This window comes from Rhodnius prolixus, unplaced genomic scaffold (assembly GCF_049639745.1).
Source record: "Rhodnius prolixus isolate KJV_2025 unplaced genomic scaffold, Rpr scaffold_7, whole genome shotgun sequence".
Lineage (NCBI taxonomy): Eukaryota > Metazoa > Arthropoda > Insecta > Hemiptera > Reduviidae > Rhodnius > Rhodnius prolixus.
This window is the reverse complement of record NW_027411582.1, coordinates 24502907-24529101: the sequence shown is the minus strand read 5'-3', so window position 1 is coordinate 24529101 and position 26195 is coordinate 24502907. Positions and strand designations below refer to the sequence as shown.

The window sequence follows — 26195 nt, the reverse complement described above, 5'->3', positions numbered from 1 at the left end:
CGTTTCGCAAGTTTTTTATATAGACAAATAAAATGCATTTTTCGAAAAGACAAAAACAATATTTTAGCGTTAAAACTTTTCACATTTCTCTCTCATAAACTTAGTATATAAAGAAAACTGATAAGCATTTGAATTTGAAAATATCACACACAGAGAACGGAAGAAACTTATGCAAGGTTTTCGTACGAAGAATCTCAAGTATAAATATGGCGGATATTCATGTTAGTCGGATACGAGATAAGTCCTAAGTTAGAAACAAGCGAACAACTTGGTTCTTTGGATATGTTATTTCTTTACGGTATGCTACAGGAAAGTACGTGACGTGTATGTTGAATTCTCTACGTGTTGCTTGTAATGCACCATTTATTTCCTCTATTTTCATAAAGCGACAGGATGTGATTTACAGTTCACTAAGGCCGTGGTTAGATATTTATTATATTTACTTTAAAAGTAATTTATGCGATTTTTAGGATACAGTTAGATTAGATTCTAGTAGGGTGGCCTTAAAGAGAGGCCTACGCCATTGCGACCCACGACCCAATGGATCTATTGTGGCTCCCACCACTCTAGGAGCTCGCCCTCAAGACCTGTCCGTTTAATCAGACTCTTAATTCTGCTGGTTAAAACTTTCAGGCCTTAGTTTTTCCTCCCTCGAGGAGTAACATCCTTAGCATCCTGTTACAACTCATGCAGACTGCCGTTTCCTCCTTCTCCTGACAGAACCTACAAAGGCTATCATCCGCCATGCCCAAGCAATTAATGTTTTTTATGAGCCTATTAATGCAGTTAATAGGCCTACAATTATCCTGATATCCGCACGGCCTAGACGGTTTAGATTAGATTATCAGGCGCCACGGTAGCCGAGCGGTTAGAGGCGAGACCTGCAAAGCTAATATGTATTGTGGTACTGGGTTCGATTCCCGGTCTTAGGCCTTGGATTTTATTTAATGGTTAATAAAAGAAATTTACAGTAAAGTATGTTTGCTAGTCGCCTCCGTCCACGATACCTAATTGGTAGTTGGACGTTAAGCCCCGCCTGAAAAAATAGGCCATTACTTTACTTTACTTTAGATTAGATTATCGGGGTTAAGCCAATGCCCCACGGCACCGCAGCCAAAAGTGGCTTATTGTGCCATCCCCTTTGGATCAAGTAGACGAATGCACTCCTACTAAGGAGGTTGAGGACTTTTCCTGCTAGTTCTTTTTGTGCTACCATCTCCTTTGGTCTCAAAGATCCACTGGTTTCAATAGCGCAACGTAATCGATAGCAACGTAATCGAACAGCAGGTGAGAGGCCGTTTCCTCCACTTCTAGGCACAATCTGCACACAACAGTTCCAAGCTAATAAGCCCCCACCTTGTACAGAACTGCTTCTATAACCTACTATGCCCTGTGAATAGGCCTGTGATCAGAGTAATCTGATTTCTGCCCAAGCAAAGAGTCACTTTGGCTCTTTGTTTACACACCCAGGGCATCATAGTCTTACTGTATTTGACCCCCAGGACACATCACTCAGTTTTTTTCATCTCTCTCTCCAGATCCAGTCTCTTGGAGCCACACGAACACCACCCTTGGTGATTCCTAGGCAGTAAGGGCACTGCTAAAGACCCCCGTAATCAACAGGCAGGCCAGTCTCTGCAACCTGACAAAGCCAAAGCAGGTTTCAGTCAAGGTAAATTTTTACGTTTACTTTACCTAGCTTATGAAATGGTCAAAACGATATAAAATGCTTTTGAAGTAATACTGATTTTTTACTGGTAACGTTGTTCAGAATTAGTTCATGTTGTTGCTACATATTCCGTACCAAAAATCTATATTTCACCAACATAATCATGTAGATGTAATCTTCTTTTGTAATTATCGTGTAATTAACACTTTCTTGTTTCACCCATGGCTGCAACGAACAAAACTAGATATTTATTTAAATTAATTAATTATTTCAAGTGTATTATACATCATTGATTGCAACGCAATCGAACAGCAGGTGAGAGTCTGTTTCCTCCTCATCCTGACACAATCTGCACACACAACGGTTCCGAGATAATAAGCCCCCACCTTGTACAAGATGACTTTACCCTATGTGTACTGTGTAAAAATGTATTGGGGTGTAACAGTAAATGTTGCTCATGTTCATGTTGTTAGACTGGGATACCCGCAGGGACGCCAAGTACCCTGAAGAAGTGGCTAATCCACTATCCCCCTACGGGGTAGACGGATTAAATCTACAGTCAAACTCAGGGCACTGTTACTGCGATTGCTAGTATATAAATCGCTAATATAAGTGAATTTTTTAGATGAATTGAATAATAATAATCATTGTAAACACATAGCCAATATTCTCTTAATAAATTTCAAGACGATATCTATCATTTATATACATTCTTCAAACGTGAAACGTTTACTTAAATCAGTTAGCTTCTATTAGTGGCGTTCAGAGTTTTTTAGAGATGTTAGAACGATCTCTCAGAAGCTGTTAAAATAATATTTTCAAGAAATCAGTTCCAACAAATTATGAACTTATAAAGCCTACATAAGACTAACCTGTAAGTTACAAACAAGCAGGTTATGATTTCATTTGCGATGTAACAAACAGCTCATAGCCTTGGATGTTTCAACCATAACTTTTAGAGTTAATCGGCCCTGATTAGATAGTTAGCTTAGACGCTGTTCTTTCGTTGCTAGTATTGGAAACTTTTTGCGAACCCAGAACTAAATATCATCATGGTAATACGCACGATGCGAACTCTATGCAGGTCTAATTGAACTTTTTTCCCCTCAAAACACTGTCGCAATCTGTTCTCTGGCAATCAGTAAACATGAAAATATTAGCAAACAGTATAAAATATATTTGTTTACGAATTTAAACGAACTGAGATGATTGTAAAAGATTAGAAAGACAAACCTTTCGCTTAAAATATGTTACTAATTTTGTGTTGCTAACCAGTGTTGCAACCCGCTCGAACGCAAAGAGCGTGCTATGGTGTAGATAAGATCAAGTATGTTAACTATACTGTTGATTATAGCATACTTTTAACATCGTTATGTACTATATACCCTTATCAAATAATCTTTTTTTTTTGTGTGTACGTAATGGCGTTTTCTCGTTTCTATGATAATGGCAGAAGTAATCAGCTAGAGAGAGACTACCTCAGTATGGTCGTACAATATTTAAAAATATGTTATACACACCATATATACTTCCAAAAATGCGAAAATTTGAATTAATTTCAAACCCCAGATTTCAGTAATACTTCCTCTTATACCACGAAACTGGAAGTATAGTAATCGTACTGATTTTTTGAATTTGAGTTTTACATTCTCCGCACTATCGTTAACGGTCCATTTTATGTTTCAAATTGCTCTAACTCGCTGTTTACAGTCTCATTCCAATTCCCTGGTCCGCCATTTATCAATTTGACACAGGCCAGGGTATTCGCTCTAGAACAGCGTTACCCAACCTGTGTGGCGCGAGTTGCTGGTTGGTAGTACACGAAAAATATTCAATAATGGTGGACATAAAAAATTAAATCATAAAAATGTCATAGAAACGTTTTTTTCCCTATAATTCATAAAAAATATTTTAATTAATAATATTATACAGTAAAATTGTTAATATGTATTGTAATAAGGTTAGTCTGTCTCAAGATATACGAGAAAATATAACAGCACATTTAACAGGCTTAAAATTGTCTTTCATGGAGTATTTACCAAAACCCGAAAAGCACAATGATAATTGGATTTCAAACCCCTTCTATAAAGAAAATTTAGGAAAAGCTACATCATTAATACATAAAAGATAAAGAAAATTTAATAGAATTATCATGTGACAGAACTTAAATGATAACTATGTAAAGATCTGCTTAAAGAGACTGATTGTAATGAGTAAGCTCTATCCAAGTAACATTAAATTTAATTGGTACTTACAGTTAGTTGAATGCTTAAAAGAAATTAATTTAGAAGATTTTGGTACAAATATAATAATCCTAAAGAAGAACTTTGTAAATTAATTAATAGTTTTGAAGATTTTGTTTAAAAAAAAGTGTTAAAACTAAGATCTTACAGTTTATAAAGTGAACTTGAACTTGAACTCCTTTGTAACAGATACATTGTATCTCTATACAAATACAGATGATAATAATAATAATAACACACTCGGAATAACAAATTTCACGAAATACAATCACTTTTACGAAGTAGTACAATTTAGCATGATGTACTAACAAGTGGTACGCGAGCCAAAAAAAGGTTGGGTAACGCTGATCTAGACGATTAAAACGCCACTGAACTGGCGATTTTCTCTCTTTTGAAGAGATGATCTAGATAATGCTAGAAATGACTTGAAGAGGGTTATCGCTGGGGTAAACTTCTCCCCTCCGCGTTGTAATGTAAAGTACTCGTATTATTGTCATTCTCACTAATAGTGAGCAGCTAGAGCTGGTGTATCTTTCAAAATTAATTTTAAAAATTATATTTATAATGTATTTTTTATATAAAATATTTTTATTTATGTATTTAGGATGAAATCAAGGAAACAAATCGACGATTGAACACAATCTATGCCTATAACAGTCCGTTGTCGATGTAGAAGCGATTTCATCATCCACTTGCATAATTTCAACCGCCCCAGCTGCAGATGTACTGACACCGTCGTTGATCCGCTCGGCCGCATTCATTCTTTTACGTTCCCGGCACAGCTTGACTCGGTCATTTGGTGTGTTATTATTACCATTCGATTGTTCTTGAGAAGCCCTTTCCAACTGTATAAGATCTCTGTATTTGGTTTTGGCTTTTCGACGCTTATAGGCCGACATTATATATTTTTGATAATATTTTTTTATTCTAACACCTTATTATATTCACTGTCACTATTTGACACTAATGTTTTATATACAATCGATAGATTGTGACGACAGCTGACGATTAAAACTTAAACGAACATCGTAGCTTGTTCGAGTCAAAAGTTATACTAATTGCATATCTCGATACGCAGCAAAATGATCTCAAAATGGCGGCGCTTTCCCCTCCACCGCGCGCGATGCGTCACAGTCCTCGCTTATCGTAATGAATTCTTTGATCCTTTAACTCTCCAGTGGTCTAATTTAATTTTGGATGTAGACGATAGAAAGAAAACCAAACTGTATCCCCCGATTTTGTTATCATTAGGTTTTTTGGATTGCCTCCATATGATAGCAAATTTAAAGTCGTATTCACGTATTGAACAATTTAAAGATTTCCATCGCACAAGTGCAAATCTAATAACCTCATGCATTAACTTCTAATAAGTATTTCCACATCTTTTTTTCGCTCCAATTCATCTTGGGCAAAGAAAATTCTTATCAGCGATTTGATAATTAAAGAAAAAAAAAATGGACAAAAGCAAGCAAAAGTTAAGTAAAAAAGAAAGCAAGAAAGATGTCTTCTTTCTAGAAGCGTAATTAAGAGTTATCACCTTGTAGTAGTAGAAGAACAGCTACATCATTCCTTTTCAACTCTCTTTCATTCTACCTTTCTTTCTAGATCGATCAGCCAAACTCAACAAGAGTCTGAATTATATTGAGACTCGTCACTTCCTTTTATTTTTCAAACTGAATATTATTTTTCTCAGTTGGAATGTTTGTTACAGTAGTTACATAACGCAAGTTATATGGATCCACAAAAGATACTGTTATTTTTATAAAGTTTTTAGAAAAGTCGTAAAGCATTTTTTTTATAGCTTTATTTCGGTGTTTTCGTTTATGTTTCCATTTCTAACTACTGCAGTGGCCTTATTTTGTTTTTCCTCTAGCCAGTTTTAACTACTATTTTAAGCCTTTACTTTAGTTCACGATCAATTGTCGAGGATCAGAGAAATCTATAAGTGTAGCAGGCTATTTTTTGCCTATTTTTACATCATATCCTCCATTTCTGGAAATCTAGGATAAAGCCACGGTGATAGATTGGCCTTAATTAGTCTTGCATTTCCAAGGTTGCAGTGATAAATGGTACTAGATTTGTTTCATTTTCATTTTGAATGCCAAAACTTTTTCTGTTCAAAGAGATAAATTTTTAGTTGTTTCAAAAATTTATTTAAAATTTAATAATGTAGTTAAACTTAATATTTGTTTGTATAGGCTCATATGACTAAAAGAAAGAATATTATGTTTAATCATAATTTTAGGCCTAATCATAAGAAGTAACGTAGAAAGTTTATTTAAATAGTAAGAACAGAACTAAACAGACGCTATCGACTACTTAAAAGACTCTTAGACGATGGATCAAAACTCTCTCTGCACAACAGAAGACTGATTTATACTTCTAGTTTTAAAACCCATAGAGCTGTGGGGTTCAACAAAAACGCTTAAATCTCTAAAGAATTCAATCTCTTCAATCTAAAAAAATACTCCGAACTATTAGATTAAGATTAAGATTCTAATAGGGCGACGCTTAAGGCCTACGCCACTGCGACCCCTTTGGATCTATTGTGGCTCCCCTACTCTAGAGCTTGCCCTCCAGACCCGTCCGTTTAATCAGACTCTTAATTCTGGAGAGCGACTCTTGAGTAAAGCTCACAGACCTTGGTTTTTCCTCCCCGAGAAGTAACATCCTTAGCCAGAGAAGCCCCTTACACTGACACACAACACGTGCAGTGCCGTTTCCTCTTCTTCCTGACAGAACCTACAAAGGCTATCATCTGCCAGGCCCATGCGATGCATGTGTTTTCTGAGCCTGCAGTGGCCGGTTAATAGGCCTACAATTATCCTTATAGCCTCACGGCCTTGAGGGATTAAATCTGCATTTAGCTTTGGCGAATAGCCCTTGATGAACTCCTTCGCCTGTCTCTGCCCTGTGGTGGCAAGCCACCACTTCAGAGACCTAGTCTCTACCCATAGTTTAATGGCCGCAGTCTTAAGACACTTGTAGACCCCAAAATAGGGCTCTGGACCAACGAAGTGTCCCGCAGAGCCTTCCCGGGCCAATAAATCTGCCGCTTCGTTACCCTTATGACCTGAATGACCAGGTACCCAAACCCGAAAGACCTTATTGTGATCACTAATTTCCTTCAGGGCACCCAGACAGTCCCATACCAGTTTTGAGTTGACCTGTTAGGAACTAATAGCTCGTAGAGCAGCCTGGATATCCGAGAAAATCATGACCTTAGAATTAATAATTCCTCGTCCAACAATCTCGGCAGCAAAGGACCTGATTGCAACTAACTCAGCCTGAAAAACCGTAGCTAGTTTCCCTAGGCTAACCGAAAAGCTAAATTTCGGCTTCACCTCGTACACTCCTGCTCCCACTCCTTCCACTGTTCTGGAGCCGTCCGTGTACCACATTGAGTCTCCCACAACTGGAGGTCCGCGTCTCCAAGCCGCCCTGTTCCAAATACAGACTTTGAAAGTCTTGTCGAAGCTATATTTAGGGGTGATACTACCCGAAGACAGGCCCAAAACAGGGTCAGCCTCCAGCTCCTTATATAGCTCCTGATACGCTCCTCCATGCCTAATGCAAATAGGAGCTTGTCCCTTCATAAGCCTTGTGACAACGGCCCTTACTTCGAACTATAGTAAACGCTCCATTTTATGTCTCCCAACCTGACTATACACATAACCCTTAACATACCTTTTGTCACCCAAGTCGCTGGAAACACGATACAGAAAACTCCACTTCAGCCTGCAATCTCATATAAATCCTCTAGCTCAAAAATCTTTCTTCAAGAACTCTTCCTGATAACCCGGACAAGACGTCTTAAAAAGAGACAGTGATCTCCTCTCAAGTGAAGAGAGTGGGTTAACAGTCTAATGTTTTGGAGTGTTACCACTGGGTAACTTCTCCACTCGTTTGCTTCATTTGTTACTCTGTTATCATTGTTACTTATAGCGCTAACGCGCTAAAAATAATAATAATAACTTTAATTTTTTACATATTTATTTATGTCATTTTAATTCCAAACTATTTTTTCAGTTTTTATCTTATTAGTTATTCATTTATTTTTATTTTTTTGTAAATAAATTGACCTCAATTCCTTGCCATAAAGATGTAATTCTTTAAAAAGTTAAATTAATTTAAAATTTTAAAAGTTAGATTAATTCTAAAGTTAAATTCAGAAATCAAAGCTTAAGTACGTTATTCTAATTTTCTAAAGAATTCAAATCAATTAGCAACAAGCCGAGTATTAAATAAGATAGTCGTCATTTTGTGAAATTAAAGACAGAAAATAATACTTTTCACCAAAGCACTTCAAAATTGCTGTAAATTCTGCTGCTAATGTTGATGAAAAGGTTTTGGAAAAGCTTATGAACTAAGATACGAGCTAAAATGGTAATTTTTATCGAATCAATGGCTGCTAAGACGTGGGTAGAATGTGAGGAAGTGCAAGCAAATTATTGGTTAACTGCAGCCAAAGTGGCACATTGAGTTGGTTCTGCAGTGGATCAATGGACTCAGTGTAGTTCGAGGAAAAGGAGGACGATATACTGGCCTAGTGAAGGATATGGATGCTAATAGAGCACCCTTTTCTAATGGACACTCTGCCAAGAGGATGATGAGAAATACGCTTCGTTCTTTCGGTTTTGTGGAAATCTACGAGAATAAGGTGGAAGGAAATCGTTTGGAAGTTTGGAGAGACACCCAATTGGCTATCCAGGAATATGAGTACAATTATATACTCTCTGCAGGATGCTATTGGGAGCATCGATACATCTGATCAAATCCTCATAGCAATCAGTCCTTTATGTATCTTCACTCCGAACAGGTAATGGTTTCTGCTCACGTTAAAGGATGAGTGAATCCCTGCTCTGCAATAAATTCGATCTGGATAACAACACAAGCGATCTCAAGATCAATGATGATACTGCACTCCAATATGGCGGAAGCATAACAACAAAGCGGAAATACTTGCAACGAGCTCACAATGATGATCTAGAGCATTTCCACAAATTTCACTTGTCAATACATCGCCAATCCCAATTTTTTTACCTATTCCCACTTTTGCCCCGCTTATTATCCCAGAAAAATGGGCGTTTCCTTTTCGGCCCATCTGTTAGCGTTATTCCCAGATATCTAACTTATTGGGATAATAAATAAAATTGGTAAAATAACAATGTAATTGTTATAAATAGGGAACGGATTCGTATGTATTTACATATTTTTTTCTAGGCAATTTACAGACGTTTTTCAACTAGAAGTATTCATACCGACACCTTTTAAGCCGTTTGAGTCTACTTTTATTTCACATATTTGCACATATTTGGATGTTATCGCATATTTATACATATTTGATTAAAATAAATAAATATTTCTACATATTTAATCAAAATATGTACATATTTTTTCATATTTTTCATTTTGGGCATATTTTCATAATTGGGAGGTGGTTGACAGGAACTGTGAACCACAGACTGTAGGGCTGTGAATCACAGTGAGTACAATGGTTATTGTAATTTATACAGAATGCTGCTAAACAGTGACGGGCACTTGTTAGTTCTTTGAAGTTGTCTGTTCTTTCAGCTCGTTCGTTGAAGTGTCCAATTCATTTCGTTCGGTCACTTAGTGTATTCTTTTTTGGGTGAAATGCCACGAACATTGGCCTCAAACAAACAACTGGTTGCTAAATATCTTCGCGAGTTTCCAGCAGAACTTTTTCGAAGTGATAGAGACATTTTGTACTGCACAGCTTGTGTCAAGCGCGTTTCTTGCTCTCAACGTTCCCAAATCACCCAACATATTGCCACCGGATCGCACATAGAGAATAAAAACAGAAAGAAAGAGAGGACGTCCTTACATCTCCATCAAGTAAGTCTACTCTGAGTACAGATCTGTGTCGGGCTTTGATTAGAGCAGATATCCCTTTCCACAAACTTAAAAATCCTCATTTCAAAGGATTCTTAGAGACCTATATTGGGAAAAAAATGCCTGACGAGAGCGCTCTGAGGAAAAACTACCTGGAAGATATCTATAAAGATACACTAACCAAAATTCGAGAACATATCAAAGATGGACCGATTTGGGTATCAATTGATGAAACCACTGACGTTGAGGGCAGGTATATTGCCAATGCAGTTATTGGAAAACTTGATAGTGATGCTGATGTGGATTCAAAGCCATTCCTTTTGAACTGTGAGGTTCTCGAAAAATGCAATCATTCCACCATTTCACGATTTTCATAAAAAAAAAATGTCCATTTTACTTAAATATTCCAGAAAATATTTTAAGAAAATCACATATTTTCCACATAATTGACGAAAATAAATGCATATTTTAATTAAATATTTGGCATTTTTAAATACATAAAAATCCGTTCCTTAGTTATAAATAACTACAAAAAAAAACGCAAATTTAACTGAAATTTGTAGCACTGACCACATTACCAGACCAACTTGCTCGTATTCTAGTAATACAAACAATATTTGTAAACACAAACACAGATACTAGTAGGAAATAAATAGATATTTCTCAGTTATTTTCAGTTACATTTTTTTTGTTTTACTGCTAAATTTAAATCTGTTATAACTCCAACACTTTTGTGGGTAAATCAATACAGCAATTCGTGCCTTTTTCGTTTTAAGAGAGTGCTAGCTGTGAAACAATAATTCATTGTTACAGAAATTATTTACACTACTCTCTTTTGGCATCCATCATTAAAATTTATGATGATATGTTGTAATAATTCTTACGTGAACATATTATCATTGCTACCCATTAAAGGAGTTATTACCTCTTGACGCGTGAGTACTGTCAGCAACAGTAAGGCTAACTTTGGCCATTTTATCAAAAAATAGGTGAGTCCATATGTAGTCCTTTTTGGGAGGGAATACCTGCGTTTACGATTATGGTGACCATCTATTCCTTTATGGCTCCCGTTATACCAGACAAAATGATAAAACTTCCTTCTGACTTTTTGTCTTTAAAAAATAGTCGCACTTATCGTAATTACCCCCAAATTCGAATTCATGTTCATCACTTTCAACTAATAGCATTTATGGTTTTTGAAGCATTTGTAGTCTAAGTCAGCGTTTCCCAACCTTTTTTGTTTGGCACGCGTATCACTTGGTAGTACTGATCATGCTAAATTGTACCACTTCGTAAAAATGATTGTATTTAGTGATGTTTGTTATTCCGAGTATTATTATTGTATTATTATTATGTATCTGTTACAAAGCAGTTCAAGTTCATGTTCACTTTATAAACTTTGTAAAGTGTAAGATCTTAGTTTTAAACCTTTTTTTAAATAATTAAAAATTGCGTACTTATTTTTCTCTTCAAAATATTAATTAATTTGCAAAGTTCATCTTTTGGATTATTATATTTGTGCCCAAATCTTCTAAATTAATTTCTTTTAAGCATTCAACTACCTGTAAGTACCAATTAAATTTAATGTTGCTTGGATAGAGATTACTCATTACAATCCAGTCTCTTTAAGCAGATCTTTACATAGTTATCATTTAAGTTCTGTCACATGATAATTCTATTAAATTTTCTTTATCTTTTATCGATAATGATGTAGCTGTTCCTAAATTTTCTTTATAGAAGGGGTTTGAAATCCAATTATCATTTATGTTTTCGGGTTTTGGAAAATACTCCATGAAAGACAGTTTTAAATACTGTTAAATTTGCTATTATATTTTCTCGTATATCTTGAGACAGACGAACCTTATTACTGTACATATTAACAACTTTACTGTATAATACTATTGATTAAAATATTTTTATGAATTACAGGAAAAAACGTTTGTTTTTTTTATTTTCTTATTTATTTTTTTAAATTTATTTTGTAATTTACAATCTGTATACAATAAGTAAATAGGAGATATGATGAACTGGTGCGGGAAAAGCAGGAGGAGAGAAGCTACCCAGCGGTAGCACTCTCTATAGGAGAGAGGAGAATGTGAGGAGGAGAGTGTGAGGAGGAGAGAGGAGAGATTTAGTTCTTCGGACTGTAAGAAAGTCGCGGGGCCACTGGCGATTCAGCTGTCGAGAAGTATTAGGGATGTCGGAGGAGACGAGAGACAGTACAAGAGGATTAGAGCTAGTCGAGAGAGTAGTATGGAATTTTTGATACTACTTACTACTATTTTTACTTAGTCTTGGCTTGCTGGTCTATGAAGGGATTGTTGAGGTCGGTGTGAAGAGTGAGGTTAGTCACGTAGAAAGCAGCGTCAGCTATCGGTCGGCAGGAGTTTTGACTGAAATGTCTTGTACTGTCCGTATGTTCGTAGGTTTGGCTGAACCCTACAACTCTATTCCATAAGTCCACATAGGTTTGAGAATAGTACTGTATATTAAACGTTTGAGTTCAATGGGCAATTTAGAGCGTCGTACAAAGATGTCTGTAGAGCAGTTTCGCACGTTTTGTCATTACTTTGTCTTTTAAGTCTAGTGTGTGGGTTCCACGTGAGTCGTTTGTCTATGTAGAGCCAAAGATAGCGCACCAGATCTGTGTACAAGGAAGAGGATTGCTGTTGAAGAGGACAGGTGGACAGGAGCCCCGCCAGAGAGTAAACGTGGCATTTCTGTAGTTCATTTTAATCCTCCACTTCTTTGCCCAGGATTCTATTTTATGTAAGTGTGTCTGTAATTTGTATGAAACTGATGTAGGATGTGTACTCGAAACTAATATGGCTGAAAAAACGTTTCTATGGTATTTTTATGATTTAATTTTTATGTCCGCCCTTATTGATTATTTTCCGCGTACGCCTACCACAGAAAGGTAAAACTCAAGTTTGTAGAACTCAATATATAGCCTAATCTATCACTCTGTAGCTTCCTCATTTTCCAAGCTATTATAACTTTTGAAGTTATATAAATGCAAATCGCCACAATACTGACTTGAGTAAAGTGAACACGTTTTATAATATTGTAAAATTTTTCTTGTCCTTTTACTAAGAAAGAACTTTACTTACACAACTAGTGCCTGCCACTAGTTTCTTTAAATAATATGTGGGTTTGATAAAATAATAAAACTCGCTAAATTTGTAAGTAATAACCTGATTTATTACTCACATTAACATTTACCAGCAACTAACGCTATTCATTACAGTCACCATTTACAACAGTCACAACAGTTTACTGTTACTTACTCACTACAAAACTGTTCCCCGACTGACCACTGGTCCGCACTGCACCGAATTGCACTAGTCTCTGCTACACAAACAAAGCTCTACTCACTAACTGACTAACCGCCTGACTAGCTATCTCTGAAGCACTCCGCAACACTGACTCTCTCAAACTGTCACTTCCAAAGTGTCTCTCCAAACTAACGTCTCTCCAAGACTCACTCAAAACTAACTGATTAAAACTCGTTAAGAACTCCTTAAAAACTGACTTCTCCAGCTGTGTCTGCCTCCTTTTAACTGCGTGCCTCCCTCCAACTGGGACTGCCCTCCTCCAACTCTCTGAGCATAAGTTTCCACGCCCTCCTGACGTTCATTGGCTGGAGAAAACATACTGCCACCACCTCAGCTGGGGCCGCCCTCCTCCTACTCTCTGTCTCGCTCTTACCTGTCAGTCACTGGCTGGGAAAACACATATGCCACCACCCCAACTGAGGCCTTTCTCTTAGCTGGCTTTTACACAGGTCACTAACTCCTTGAACAATCTAGCCCTTTCCTTTCTAGTTCAGGTAGAGACCGGCCCTTTTGTCTACACAGTGGTGGCCTGATACCGACTTTGGTCGCTTAACCCTTAGAACAATCTAGGCCTTTCTTCTCTGCCAGAGGTAGATACCGCCCTTTTGTTTATGCAGTGGCGGCCTGTTACTGACTTTGATCGCTCAACCCCTAGAACAATCTATGCCTTTCTTCTATGCCCAGGTCAACTTCGTTACAATATGTTGCATTATTTATTTGTTTTTAAGTTCACCACGAATTGAAATTATTTTACTGTTATAGAAAATACAAGTATTTTTACTTAAATATTGCCAAGAATATCTTATTTGAAATTTTATCATTGAATTTTCTCTTTGCTAGAAACTTTCTTCGTAGTGAATGAATAAAATATGACAAAGCGTATATGTAAGAAGGTTCTGTGTATGGGAATCACACTGCCTTACAAATATATAATGCACGAAATAGTGTACACCAAGATTTTCAGCGTACTATAAAAACACAGAGAGAGAGATAGAAAATAATAATGCAATGCTGAAAATAAATGGCGACTACTTTAAATTTGTATTTTTTCATTTCAAGAATCTGCTTACAGCATTATTTGTGCCCTCTTCATTAACCTACTTAAAATTTAAATAAAATTTAAAATAAAAAAACCTGTTAACTTTGTTTAACGCTTATATTGCTTACGTATGCATGAAATCTTGAATTTTTAATTGCTGAACGAACTATACTTTTTACTTATTCATTTAGTTTTAGTTGGCAACACTGCCTTTAAAAAACAACAAAAGCACGACCTCTGAGTGAGGGTTAACAGGTGCCTATTTTTTGTCGATTTACTAATTTTGATTGTACGTAAATAGATAATTTATTAATTAAATGGGTTTTAGATTTAAATTATTATGCCTTTTTTAAACAATCAAGTTCATTATTTGGCAATGTGTAAAACAATTAGTGAGTTCGGCCATGCTTTAATTTTGTAAAAACAAAAATACATTGGGCACATTTGAACAGAATTTACATTTTCTGTTACAGAGTGCCCAGAATCGTATTATTGAACCTTTTTATTTTGTTTTCTACAACTTTCAAGTATTCTTAACAGATCTATATCAATAAACAGTTGGTACTCTACGTACATATCTATATTTTTTAATTTAAAATTTTTGTGCCCAATGTTAATATCTGCCCCACTGGTGGGGTAGCTTTGTACACAATATAAAATAGAAAGAAATGATATTACTTTACTCTGAATCTACCTTCTATCAGTTATTTCTCTCACTACTACATTACTTTCTCTTTTAAACCACTGAAATCTAGTTCAAAAAATCAAGAATGACTCAGTTCGGGATGTTGTACTCCCGAATTGTGATGGGTTTAGGAAGTTTGAACAAAATATTCGGTTTGTTGCCCTTCTTAATGCAGGTTCGAACCCACTTTCCCCTTCTCTGCGATTAAACAAAAAAAAAGTCACAAACTTGCAGGTCGGTAGGGCGGCACATTTTAACTGTGATGTTGAAATGTGCCCCCCTCTCCTTCCATAAAATAAAATATAATATCCAACACATTTTGTAAGCAAATAGACTTTTGTAAATACTAGATTTAAGAATACGAATTCCAAATGTTAATATGGACTAACAATACTTACACCTTGTCCACTACAATCTTCACAATACTCTTCCAAAGATGCAACAAAAAATTTTGTACTTCCACCTTACAAAATATAACCATTCCTCAATTCTGACTTTAACCAAACAATGAAAACGAAGAGAAACTCTGCCCAATAAAACAACAGGTCTACCAACAAAATATGGAGAAAATTACCAATCATAAATATTTTAAATATTTGGCGAGAAATTAAAAATGGTCAAAGGTGCAACCCTTTCCCTCATATAATTTTTGAAATGATAATTTCGTTTAAGTTGGTACATAAATCTGTTCGAACTATTTCTACGTGCTTCTGTTGTTTTAGGCAGACAGAAATAAGTGAAAATAACTTGGTAATACTCGTTGTTATCCTAATCAGGTCCCCGATTTAATGAAAACCAAGAAAAGTCATCCATTATAGTGATTAAATCAAAATAAATTTCTTATTGTTTTTCTTTATACAAAACATTTTCTCAAACCTTATATTTTGCTTGACTGATCATTAATTATAAGACTTGTAACAATTGTTCAAAATAATCTAGACAGATGGTAGTTTTTTTTATATTGTTTATTGAAGTACTTAGTTTAATTAATATGACGTCAGCTACGATGTGCCTACAGTTGAATAAATCCCATTGATGCCAACAAAACAAAAACAAAAAATTTAAAATTACAAATAAAAAAATAAAGGTTACGCGAGATTTATCATTTATAATGTCGCAACAATAAGAAATATTTTGTTACAATATTGCTTCTTCTTTGTGTAAAGATCATTTTGAATATTTTTTATTTTATACGTACATCGTATTAATCTATTATCAAACAGCCTCAATGGCTTCAGAGTCTTGGGGGGAACCCTTATTTTAATAAATCTATTACCAAACAGATGGTTAGATTTATGAAAAAAACAGTACCATTTGTTGAATATCAAGAGGGCTATAAGATTAAAGGAATACATTAAAAAGGTTTAGAAATTCGATCCAAAAAACAACTAGGGAAAACAATGAATGCTAATTTTGAATTGTTAGTCGATTTGTTGGAATGATGCTGCTGACTTCCGTTACTGGACATAACTATCGATCAAAGGGATCCTGAAGAGAGATCTGGAAGTTGAGCTCACAATCCTGGGATCACTGCTTGAAAGTGCACTTAAATCCATTTCTTGAATATAAGTTGTAATTAATTTGAAATCCGGTTTACAAGGATTGCTGTTATTAATAGAAATGATGAAATATTTGCCCTTATTTGTCCTTGAAAGTGACCATAAAAGAAATAATATTGGATAATATAGAGAAATATTCAACCGAAAACCAATAATAACACTATGTAACACAAATTTTGTTCCCAGCTTTTAAATGTTATATTACAATTACTTATGTCTAAAACAAATTAAAAATTGCTTACATTCATCATAAGCTTCGCTTTTGTGACCACGGCAACGAAAATTATGCATTTTCACTATAGAAACAGACGATTTTGCATCTTCTCATCCATACAGTCAGTCTAAGAACTCTGTATGCATTGAAAATTTACTCAGATTACCAAAAACTGTTCAGAAGTGTGCGGTTTACCGACTTTACGACCATACTGCAAATCAGGACTCACGAATCCATCCCCAAATATTGTCGCACATCATGTTTTCGTTATATTGTCCTTGGTAACGGCGTTCAAAGTTCATAATGTCCTGGTGAAAGCGCTCGCCTTGCTCCTTTTGAATAAGCTTCCATGATCTCTTTGATATGGATTTTGATTGACATGCTACAGCCCATTGCAGCATAGTAGTTCTTTATCAGAGTCTGAACCAGTTGTACATAGTTTTCATCTTTATGATTGCCTAGGAAGCCTAGGCACTGCGACAAAACTGTTCCAAGCTGCTCTCTCCTTTCTAGGCAGCATCTTGGGAAATTCATACTCTATAATCTTCTTGATTTGTGGTCCAACGAAGTCACCAGCTCTGATCTTTGCTTCAGACAGCTTAGGCAAAAGATCTTGGAGGTAATTGAAAGCTCTCGACTCCTTATTGTTGACCCATATTATAGCCCTGACAAATTGTTTTATGAGCCCCAACTTGATGTGTAGTGGTGGCATCAGCACCTTGCGTGGGTCCACCAGAGGCTCCCACTTTACATTGTCCTTCCCCACAGTAAACTCTGTCTTCTGAGGCCATTCCCGCCTGTGGTAGTGTGCTCCAGTATTCCGGCTGTCCCAAAGGCAAATAAAGCAAGGATACTTTAGTAAAACCACCTTGAAGGCCCATCAGGAATGACACCTGTGATGGCCAATTGCCCACTTCAATTAGATCATGTCTCTCCATCCCTCAGGAAGGGCTATAGTGGCCTTATATAACTGTAGTTATACAGCTACCTACAATTCTGTACAGTCCCAGAAAGTTCTAGATAATTCTGGACAGTTCTAGAAACTTCTTGATAGTTCTTACAATTCCAGAAGCTTCTTAAGTATCTTGAAATATTGTGAATGTCCTTAAAAATAGATCAATTTCAAAATATCATTGTGCTGGCCACAAAAGCAAAGTTGACCGGGAATAATAACTTTTTTCTATTCATTTAAGGTACAAACAATCAGGAAAACACACTTAACAATTGGGAACAAACAACTTTTTTGAAAATCGTTACATAGTGTAATCATTAGCATTATATCATTTGTACATTGTAAATTTTAACGTTAAATAAAACTTTTTGCTTTTCTTCTTGAGTGGCCGAAGCAACTTGTTAATTGGAATGCTGTGAAAATTCCAAAAAGATAAAGTTGTTTAGGTGTTCAAATCAGATTTTGGGGCTTTTAATATGAAACTAGCGGCTAAGTGGTGTAGGGTCCACCGGAAAGCACCTTCTTACCAACCTATAGGGCCTTCGGATAAATGCGGAGTCACGTACAAAATCTAACTTTCAACACAGGGCTTCTGCAACAAAGCGTACTTTACATTCATGGTGTTAAGCTCTATAAAGGGGCCTTAGATTAAATAGAAATCAACACAAACATGGCTTTGTACTTTACTGTAATTCTATCCAGTTGATACCCAAATAATTATTAAAGTGTGGACACTCGCATGACTTATTTAACCTCACAAAGATTTTAACTCACTTTACTTCAAAAGTACTAATTTTTATAATCACTTTTTTTTTCCGAACATTATTATCACCGGCACTTCCGCCCACTAATGAGCCTTGGCCTACTAGATACACGTCCGCCAGTTCTCTCGATTCATTGCGGCAACCTGATACTAAGCATGGTCTAGGGGACATCCCTTTCTACTTACATATTCCAGTCTTTTTTTAGATTTTTACCAATATTATACAGTTCGCAAAATCTATGTATACGGAACTATACATCGTATGCGGACAAACTTTTTGCAGTAAAACATCTTAAGAACATTTTTTGAGGAATTATCTGAAAGAAGTAATCATACAACTGAGCAAAGTGGGTTACATGCGGTCTTTTTTATAAACACAGAATTTTGGCCATTATCCTTAACATTATTAAAGAATAATGGTTTTAGATTTTGACCGTTATTATTAGATTATCCTAGCGAAATTATTGATAGGCTGTCAAATAAATATTTGGAAAAAAAATTTCTTTTTTTTCAAATTGTGATGCCACATAGTTATATGTTGGACAAAATTTACAATATTTTAACAATAACAGGTTATACTAACACCAACTCGGCTGCAAGTCTAAGAAAAACCAAAGATACATTTATCTGCTCTCACTAAACACCATCTAGAAATCTGCAACACGAATCAACACTCTGTGAAATTCATTTTAACCCCTTTGAGCACATTTTTCAACGTATCAAAAACGCCATTGCATTTGTTTCGGCAAAAGATGCACATAACATTGTTGAAACTGAGAAAACATTTGACATCTTTCTTCTAGTTTATTTGAAAGCAATTTGTTATCAGTTGGTCAAAATAAATTTCAGTATTTTGGTGAACGTTGTTTAGGATACACAGCCCTATAATGGCAGAAATAGAGAATATATTGTAACGAAGTTGACCTGGCCAGAAACGAAAGGCCTAGATTGTTCTAGGGGTTGAGCGACCAAAGTCGGTAACAGGCCACCACTGTGTAAACAAAAGGGCCGGTCTCTACCTGAGGAGAAAAGAAAGGCCTAGATTGTTCTAGGGGTTAGGCGGCCAAAGTCGGTAACAGGCCACCACTGTGTGAACAAAAGGCCAGTCTCTACCTGAGCCAGAGGAGAAAGGGCTAGATTGTTGTAGGAGTTTAATGACCGTAGCCTGTAACGGTCCACCCCTGTGTAAAAGCCAGCTAAGAGAAAGGCCTCAGTTGGGGTGGTGGCATATGTGTTTTCCCAGCCAGTGATTGACAGGTGAGAGTGAGACAGACGGAGTTGGAGAGAGACAGAGAATTGGAGAAGGCGGCCCTAGTTGGGGTGGTGGCAGTATGTGTTGTCCAGCCAATGAGCGGCAGGAGGGAGCAAGACAGGCGGAGTTGGAGTGTGACAGAAGGTTGGAGGAGAGCGGCCCCAGTTGGAGTGGTGGCAGCATGTGTTTTCTTCAGCCAGTGAGCGGCCGGTGGGCGTGAGCAGACGGAGTGGGGCAGTCGCAGTTAAAAGGAGGCAGACACAGATGGAGAAATGAGTTCTTAACGAGTTTTAATCAAGTTTTGAGTTAGTCGTGGAAGTCAGTCTTGGAAAGTTAGTTTGGAGAGACACTTTGGAAGTGACAATTTATTGAGAGAATCAGTGTTGCGGAGTGCTTCAAAGTTAGCTAGTCAGACAGTTAGTCAGTTAGTGAGTAGAGCTGTGTTAGTGCAGCTGAGACTAGTGCAATTCGGTACAGTGCGGACCAGTGGTCAGTCGTGGAACAGTTTTGTGGCGTTACGTAGTGAGTAAGTAACAGTAAACTGTTGTGACTGTTGTAAATGGTAACTGTAATGAATAGCGTTAGTTGCTAGTAAATGTTAATGTGCTAATAAATCAGGTTATTACTTACAAACTTTAGCGAGTTTTATTATTTATCAAACCCACATATTATTAAATTAACTAGTGGCAGGCACTAGTTGTAGCTGTGAAGTTTTTAGTAAAAGGACAAAAACTTTACAATATATTATCAAAATGACAGCGACAATTTTAATGTAAAGTAGTGGTTCTTGAATCACCTTGTATTAAATAATATTTTAATGATACTTTATGCGATAACGGCGGATTTCAAAATGAAAATGATGAAGAATTCAGTTAAGTACTCGTAGAAAGTGATAACGATAGTGGAATTAATATTAATACGTAAAAGATATATAACACCTTCTTCCCATACTTGCAACTAACACCAACAGAAACAAACGCAACATATTAGAAATGATACACGTTAAAAGACAACAAAAATCCATCAACTTTAGGACAGACACGAACAATCTTTCAAATTTCTACAAGAACATTCTTCTAACAGTAACTTAACAAATTACTCACCACATACCTTAGGTTTTTCCAGCCCTATGGTTTTCACCCCTCCCTTACCTCTATATAAACCCGCTTTTCCGTCAATCCTTAACAGTTATGATTAGGGAACGGATTCGTATGTATTTACATATTTTTTTCTAGGCAATTTACAGACGTTTTTCAACTAGAAGTATTCATACTGACACTTTTTAAGCCGTTTGAGTCTACTTTTATTTCACATATTTCCACATATTTGGATGTTATCGCATATTTATACATATTTGATTAAAATAAATAAATATTTCTACATATTTAATCAAAATATGTACATATTTTTTCATATTTTTCATTTTGGGCATATTTTCATAATTGGGAGGTGGTTGACAGGAACTGTGAACCACAGACTGTGAATCACAGTGGTTAAAAAAGTGTTTTTAAAAGCACCAAGTCGCATTAAAATGCTAAAAGATCTCTATCCAGACTTGTGCCTTCCACCAGAACCAATATTGACAAGATGGGGTACTTGGCTGGAAGCAGCTCAGTATTACTATGAAAACTACAATAAAATCAAGAATGTCCTTTCACATCTCGAAGACGAAGCAGTAGCGATAAATACAGCCAAGTCTTTATTCGAGAAACCTAATTTAAGGAACGACATTGCATTCATTTCTGACAATTGCGTATTTCTTGCACAAGCCATTACCCAACTTGAGTCCCAAAATGTTCGACTGACAGAAAACGTGTCCAACGTTAAAAAAGTCATCGAAAAGGTGGAAGGAATATCTGGGAGTAAGGGAGATCTGATCAGATCAAAACTGGTAGAAGTACTGAGCAAGTACAAAGGGTGGGAGACCATCTGCCAGATTTCTGATATTATCAGTGGAACAGAAGTCACCTCAGAACATCGTGTACCCTTTACAACCAACGAGATAACTTCTTTCAGCAAGGCACCTATAACATCTGTAGATGTTGAACGATCTTTTAGTCGTTACAAGTCAATCTTACGCCCAGATCGTCGTCACTTTACGTTCCAACATTTGAAATTTCATGTGGTTGCAAACAATTTCGAAGAGTGAAGTTTCCAAAATTGAAAATTTAACACATCTTTTTATAAATAGTAAAAATGTTCTTTGTTGTATAAATCATTATAACTTGTAAAAACAAATTATTTTGTTCCTAATAAATTATTATAAATTGTAAAAATGTTCTTTTCTTGTATAAATAATTATAACTTGCCCCCCCCAAAAAAAATCCATTTTCATAAAAAAAAATGTCCATTTTACTTAAATATTCCAGAAAATATTTTAAGAAAATCACATATTTTCCACATAATTGACGAAAATAAATGTATATTTTAATTAAATATTTGGCATTTTTAAATACATAAAAATCCGTTCCTTAGTTATGATGATATAGCTTAACGTTAAACTCCACAAATTTTACAATACAATAATGTATTTTACAAAAAAATATTTATTTTTTTTAAAGGAATTGCCATCTTTTAATATTAGACATTTTAAATATTCAATCGTTATTCTAAAAATTTTTACATACATTTTTTGTTGGTTACTCATTTTCTTCATTAACCAGTTACCGGTTTACGACGAAGATATTCGTCATGAAAAAAGTGTAAAATTTTGGGTTATCACGAGTATACGAGGGTCGTTTGAAAAGTCCGTGCAAAAATAAAAACTACTTAATTTTTGGGGGTAAACCTTTTTTATTTTTCAACATAGTCTCCTTTTAGGCTTATACACTTCGTCCAACGCTGCTCTAGTTTGTTGATCCCTTCCGAATAACAGGATTTGTCCAAGTCTGAAAAATAGCCATTCGTTTCTGCAATCACCTCTTCGTTTGAATAAAATCTTTTTCCCGCCAGCCATTTCTTCATATTGGGGAACAAATAGTAGTCCGAGGGAGCCAAGTCTGGAGAATAGGGGGGGGTGTGAAACGAGTTGGCACCCTATTTCCATTAATTTTGTGACCACAACTGCTGAGGTGTGAGCTGGTGCGTTGTCGTGATGGAAAAGGACTTTTTTGTGGGCCAATCGTGGGCGTTTTTCTTGCAGCTCGGTTTTCAAACGGTCCAATAACGATGAATAATATGCACCTGTAATAGTTTTACCCTTTTCCAGATAGTCGATGAGGATTATTCCTTGCGAATCCCAAAAGACAGTCGCCATAATCTTTCCGGCCGAAGGAACGGTCTTCGCCTTTTTTGGCGCAGATCCCCCCTTGGTAACCCATTGTTTAGATTGTTCTTTGGTCTCAGGAGTGTAGTGATGTATCCATGTTTCATCCACAGTGACGAAACGACGCTTAAAGTCCTGCGGATTCTTCTGGAACAGCTGCAAACCTCCTTACACGATTTCGTTTTTGGTCAAGCGTGAGCAATCGCGGCACCCATCTTGCGGATAGCTTTGTCATGTCCAAATGTTGATGCAAAATATTATGTACCCGTTCATTCGAGATGCCCACAGCACTAGCAATCTCACGCACCTTCACTCTTCTTTCATCCATCACCATATCATGGATTTTATCAATGATTTCTGGAGTAGTAACCTCAACAGGGCGTCCAGAAGGTTCAGCGTCACTTGTGCCCATATGGCCACTCCGAAAATTTTGAAACCACATATAAACTGTTCTAATCGAAGGTGCAGAGTCACCATAGTGTTTATCAAGCTTCTCTTTAGTCTCCTGAGGCGTTTTGCCTTTCATAAAGTAGTGTTTAATCAACACACGAAATTCTTTTTCGTCCATTTTTTGAAAATCACTCGACTTCCTCGATTCAAACGAATGCCAAACACAAAGAAATAGACCGATCTAGCTGAAACTTGGTGTGTGTTCTTCCAAAAGATGCTACTAACTAAACATAACCTCGATACGCACCAGTGGTGCTATCTCTCTGACTTTGCACGGACTTTTCAAACGACCCTCGTATGTTAATATAAATAAATGAATAAATATTCATGAAATAAGTAATGAAAAAAAAATATAAAAGTAATTTCATTACAACCCAATTTCATATCTAACATACTCTGGGTTTGACGAATATATTCGTCATCGCTTACTTTTGTACGACGCACCTAGGGGACACATTTTCCAACAAGGTGGAAACAGTTAACTGGTTAATATAAATTATTCCTTTTATACAGATCCTGAAGAAGAGTTAATATAAATTTAATGAAACGTCGGTGGAAAAAAAGAAATAGGTTTACAAAATATTGATTAACAGCACCTCAATGATTTCCTAGATAATTATAAAGGAAATAGGACTGTAACTTTACATAAAAAATGGAACTTTAAACCGAAATCAAAACTCAAAATTCACTTCCTTCTTCAGAAGTACCATTAACTGAATTTTCTGGATAAAAATGACCTAACTAAAATTGTAGACCTATATATTCAAAATTAATACATCTATTTTCAAAGAAAGGTTTTGAGGACAAAAACCAAACTTGAAAATCTGAAATTTTTTTTCAGTAAATTGCTCATTTAGGTGGACGATTTTTTTTTTTTACCTTAAAACCTTATTGCCCCTGTTACGTATTAACTCCAAAATTGAAAACCAGCTCGATTACTAGACTTTCTCTTTAAAAGTGTATTAAAAAGTCAAGTCTGATGAAAAAAAAAAAAAAAAAACATTCTGAAGTTACAAGAGCCAGAGGGCGCTGAAGCAGTGGCAAAAGCCACTTTGATATACCAATCCTTTCATTACTCAGTCGCTTTATCATCTCTGGTGAGTTATCTCTCTAAAAAAAAAGCTGACGTAATTCTTTTTCCATTAAGTCCGCTGTAGATTCGGCCCAATGTGATATTGAGCTTTTTCGTATCGAGTAACCTTATTCCATGTTTTAATTGGAGCAAACTCTAACGGCATCTGCTGGGATACCTGGAAACTATTAGTTTTTTTTTTATCCTAAACTAGTCTGATTCACCAGTTTGCCTGATGTTTTATATATTTTTTCCACCCATAAAATATTCAAATATTTACATTATTATTTGCTTTTTACTTAAAATTTTATAGCGAGCAGGTTAAACGTAAAACGCTTAGCGAGCGAGCCCCCTTACCAACACGACCTTTTATCCCGCAGCATGATCGAGCTAAAAACACGCCTTGCTACCGTCCTACTACAAGATGAACAACCATCTTGTTGTATATGTATTAGTACCAATTTCAAGTCAATCCCGGAGAACTTCATTTTAAACCTTTTGTGCACATTTGACGTATCAGAACGCCAGTGCATTTATTTGGAATAAGATGCATATGACGTCGTTGAAACTGAGACAATGTTTAACATTGTTCAAACTAAGGATTCAAGATTGGCGAGGAATCGGTCAAATAAAAAACAACTCGTCTTTTTGCCAACGTTTCGACAAATATATTGTCTTCTTCAGGGCCTGGATATTACAAATACACAATTACAAACAATTTAGAGATTCAGTAACACAGAAAATCAGTAAAAAAACAGTAATATAAAAATAAAATTCAATAAATTGTTTATAATTATTGAAAACTTACGTGGCCATGCGGGTTGGTTGAGTTACAGAAACTAAGAGCCAGAACTGGAGAACAGGTATGTATGTATATACGTACATACACATGTGTTACTGAATCTCTAAATTGTCTGTATTTTTGTATTTGTAATATCCAGGCCCTGAAGAAGGCAATATATTTGTCAAAACGTTGGCAAAAAGACGAGTTGTTGTTTTTATTTGACCGATTCCTCGCCAATCTGGAATCTTTAGTTTAATAATTTACGGTCACGAAGCCTGTATATTCATATTTAACATGTTCCTACTTGTTTATTTGAAAGTAATTTTTTATCAGTTGCAACTGAACAAATAATTTCAGCATTTTTGTGATCGTTGTTTGGGAAATACAGTCCCATAATAGCGGAAATAGAGAATATACTTTATCAAGCTGTTAGCGACAATTTTAATGTAGAGTAGTGGATCTAGAACCATCTAAAGAAGAATATTTTAGCGATTCTTTAAGCGATAACGGCGGATTTTAAAATGAAAATGATGAAGAATTCAGCGAACAAGAAAGTGATAACTATAGTGAAATTATTATCAATACGTAAAAGATATTTATCAAGCAGTAACAGTAAATCTTCTCGTGAACAATTAGATGAATGGATTTGGGCGGAAAAAGGAAAATGTAGCTGACGGTTTTCCCGTAGTTCCTGGAATCAATCCTTTGTGCCTGCGAAGGCTAGATGATAATCCTAAAGCTTTAGATGTTTTAAATGAAGTCCTAAATGAAGATTTTTGGAATATCCTATTGGAAGAGATAAACAGAGAAATGAACAATGAGAGATGGTTTCCTGTAAATTCTGACGAAATAAAAGCATATATTGTTTTGTGTATCTTGATGTTTCAAGTCAAGAAACAAGAATGTAAATTACTGCTGAATTTACCAACCTGTTTTGAAAAATATCACATACTTCAAAGTTATTAATAACTTGCTATTTATTATAACTTGAATTTATTTGTACTAAGTATTTTGTAATACTAACTGCCTAAAGTTATTTAAAATATTATGTATCCAT

The 26195-nt window shown here is 35.8% G+C and overlaps 1 protein-coding gene across 5 annotated transcripts in view; it reads left to right on the top strand.

The window, feature by feature from the left end:
• LOC141447239 (vascular endothelial growth factor receptor 1-like) overlaps positions 1-26195 on the top strand; it is a 534132-nt gene that overhangs the window by 287231 nt on the left and 220706 nt on the right. For 2 of the 5 annotated variants that reach the window (XM_074114562.1, XM_074114560.1), the window contains one exon: positions 1539-1672. The exons of the other annotated variants lie outside the window; for them this stretch is intronic. The gene's annotated coding sequence lies outside the window, so the exon portion shown is untranslated. The remainder of the gene's footprint in view (positions 1-1538; positions 1673-26195) is intronic. 5 annotated transcript variants of the gene reach the window in all.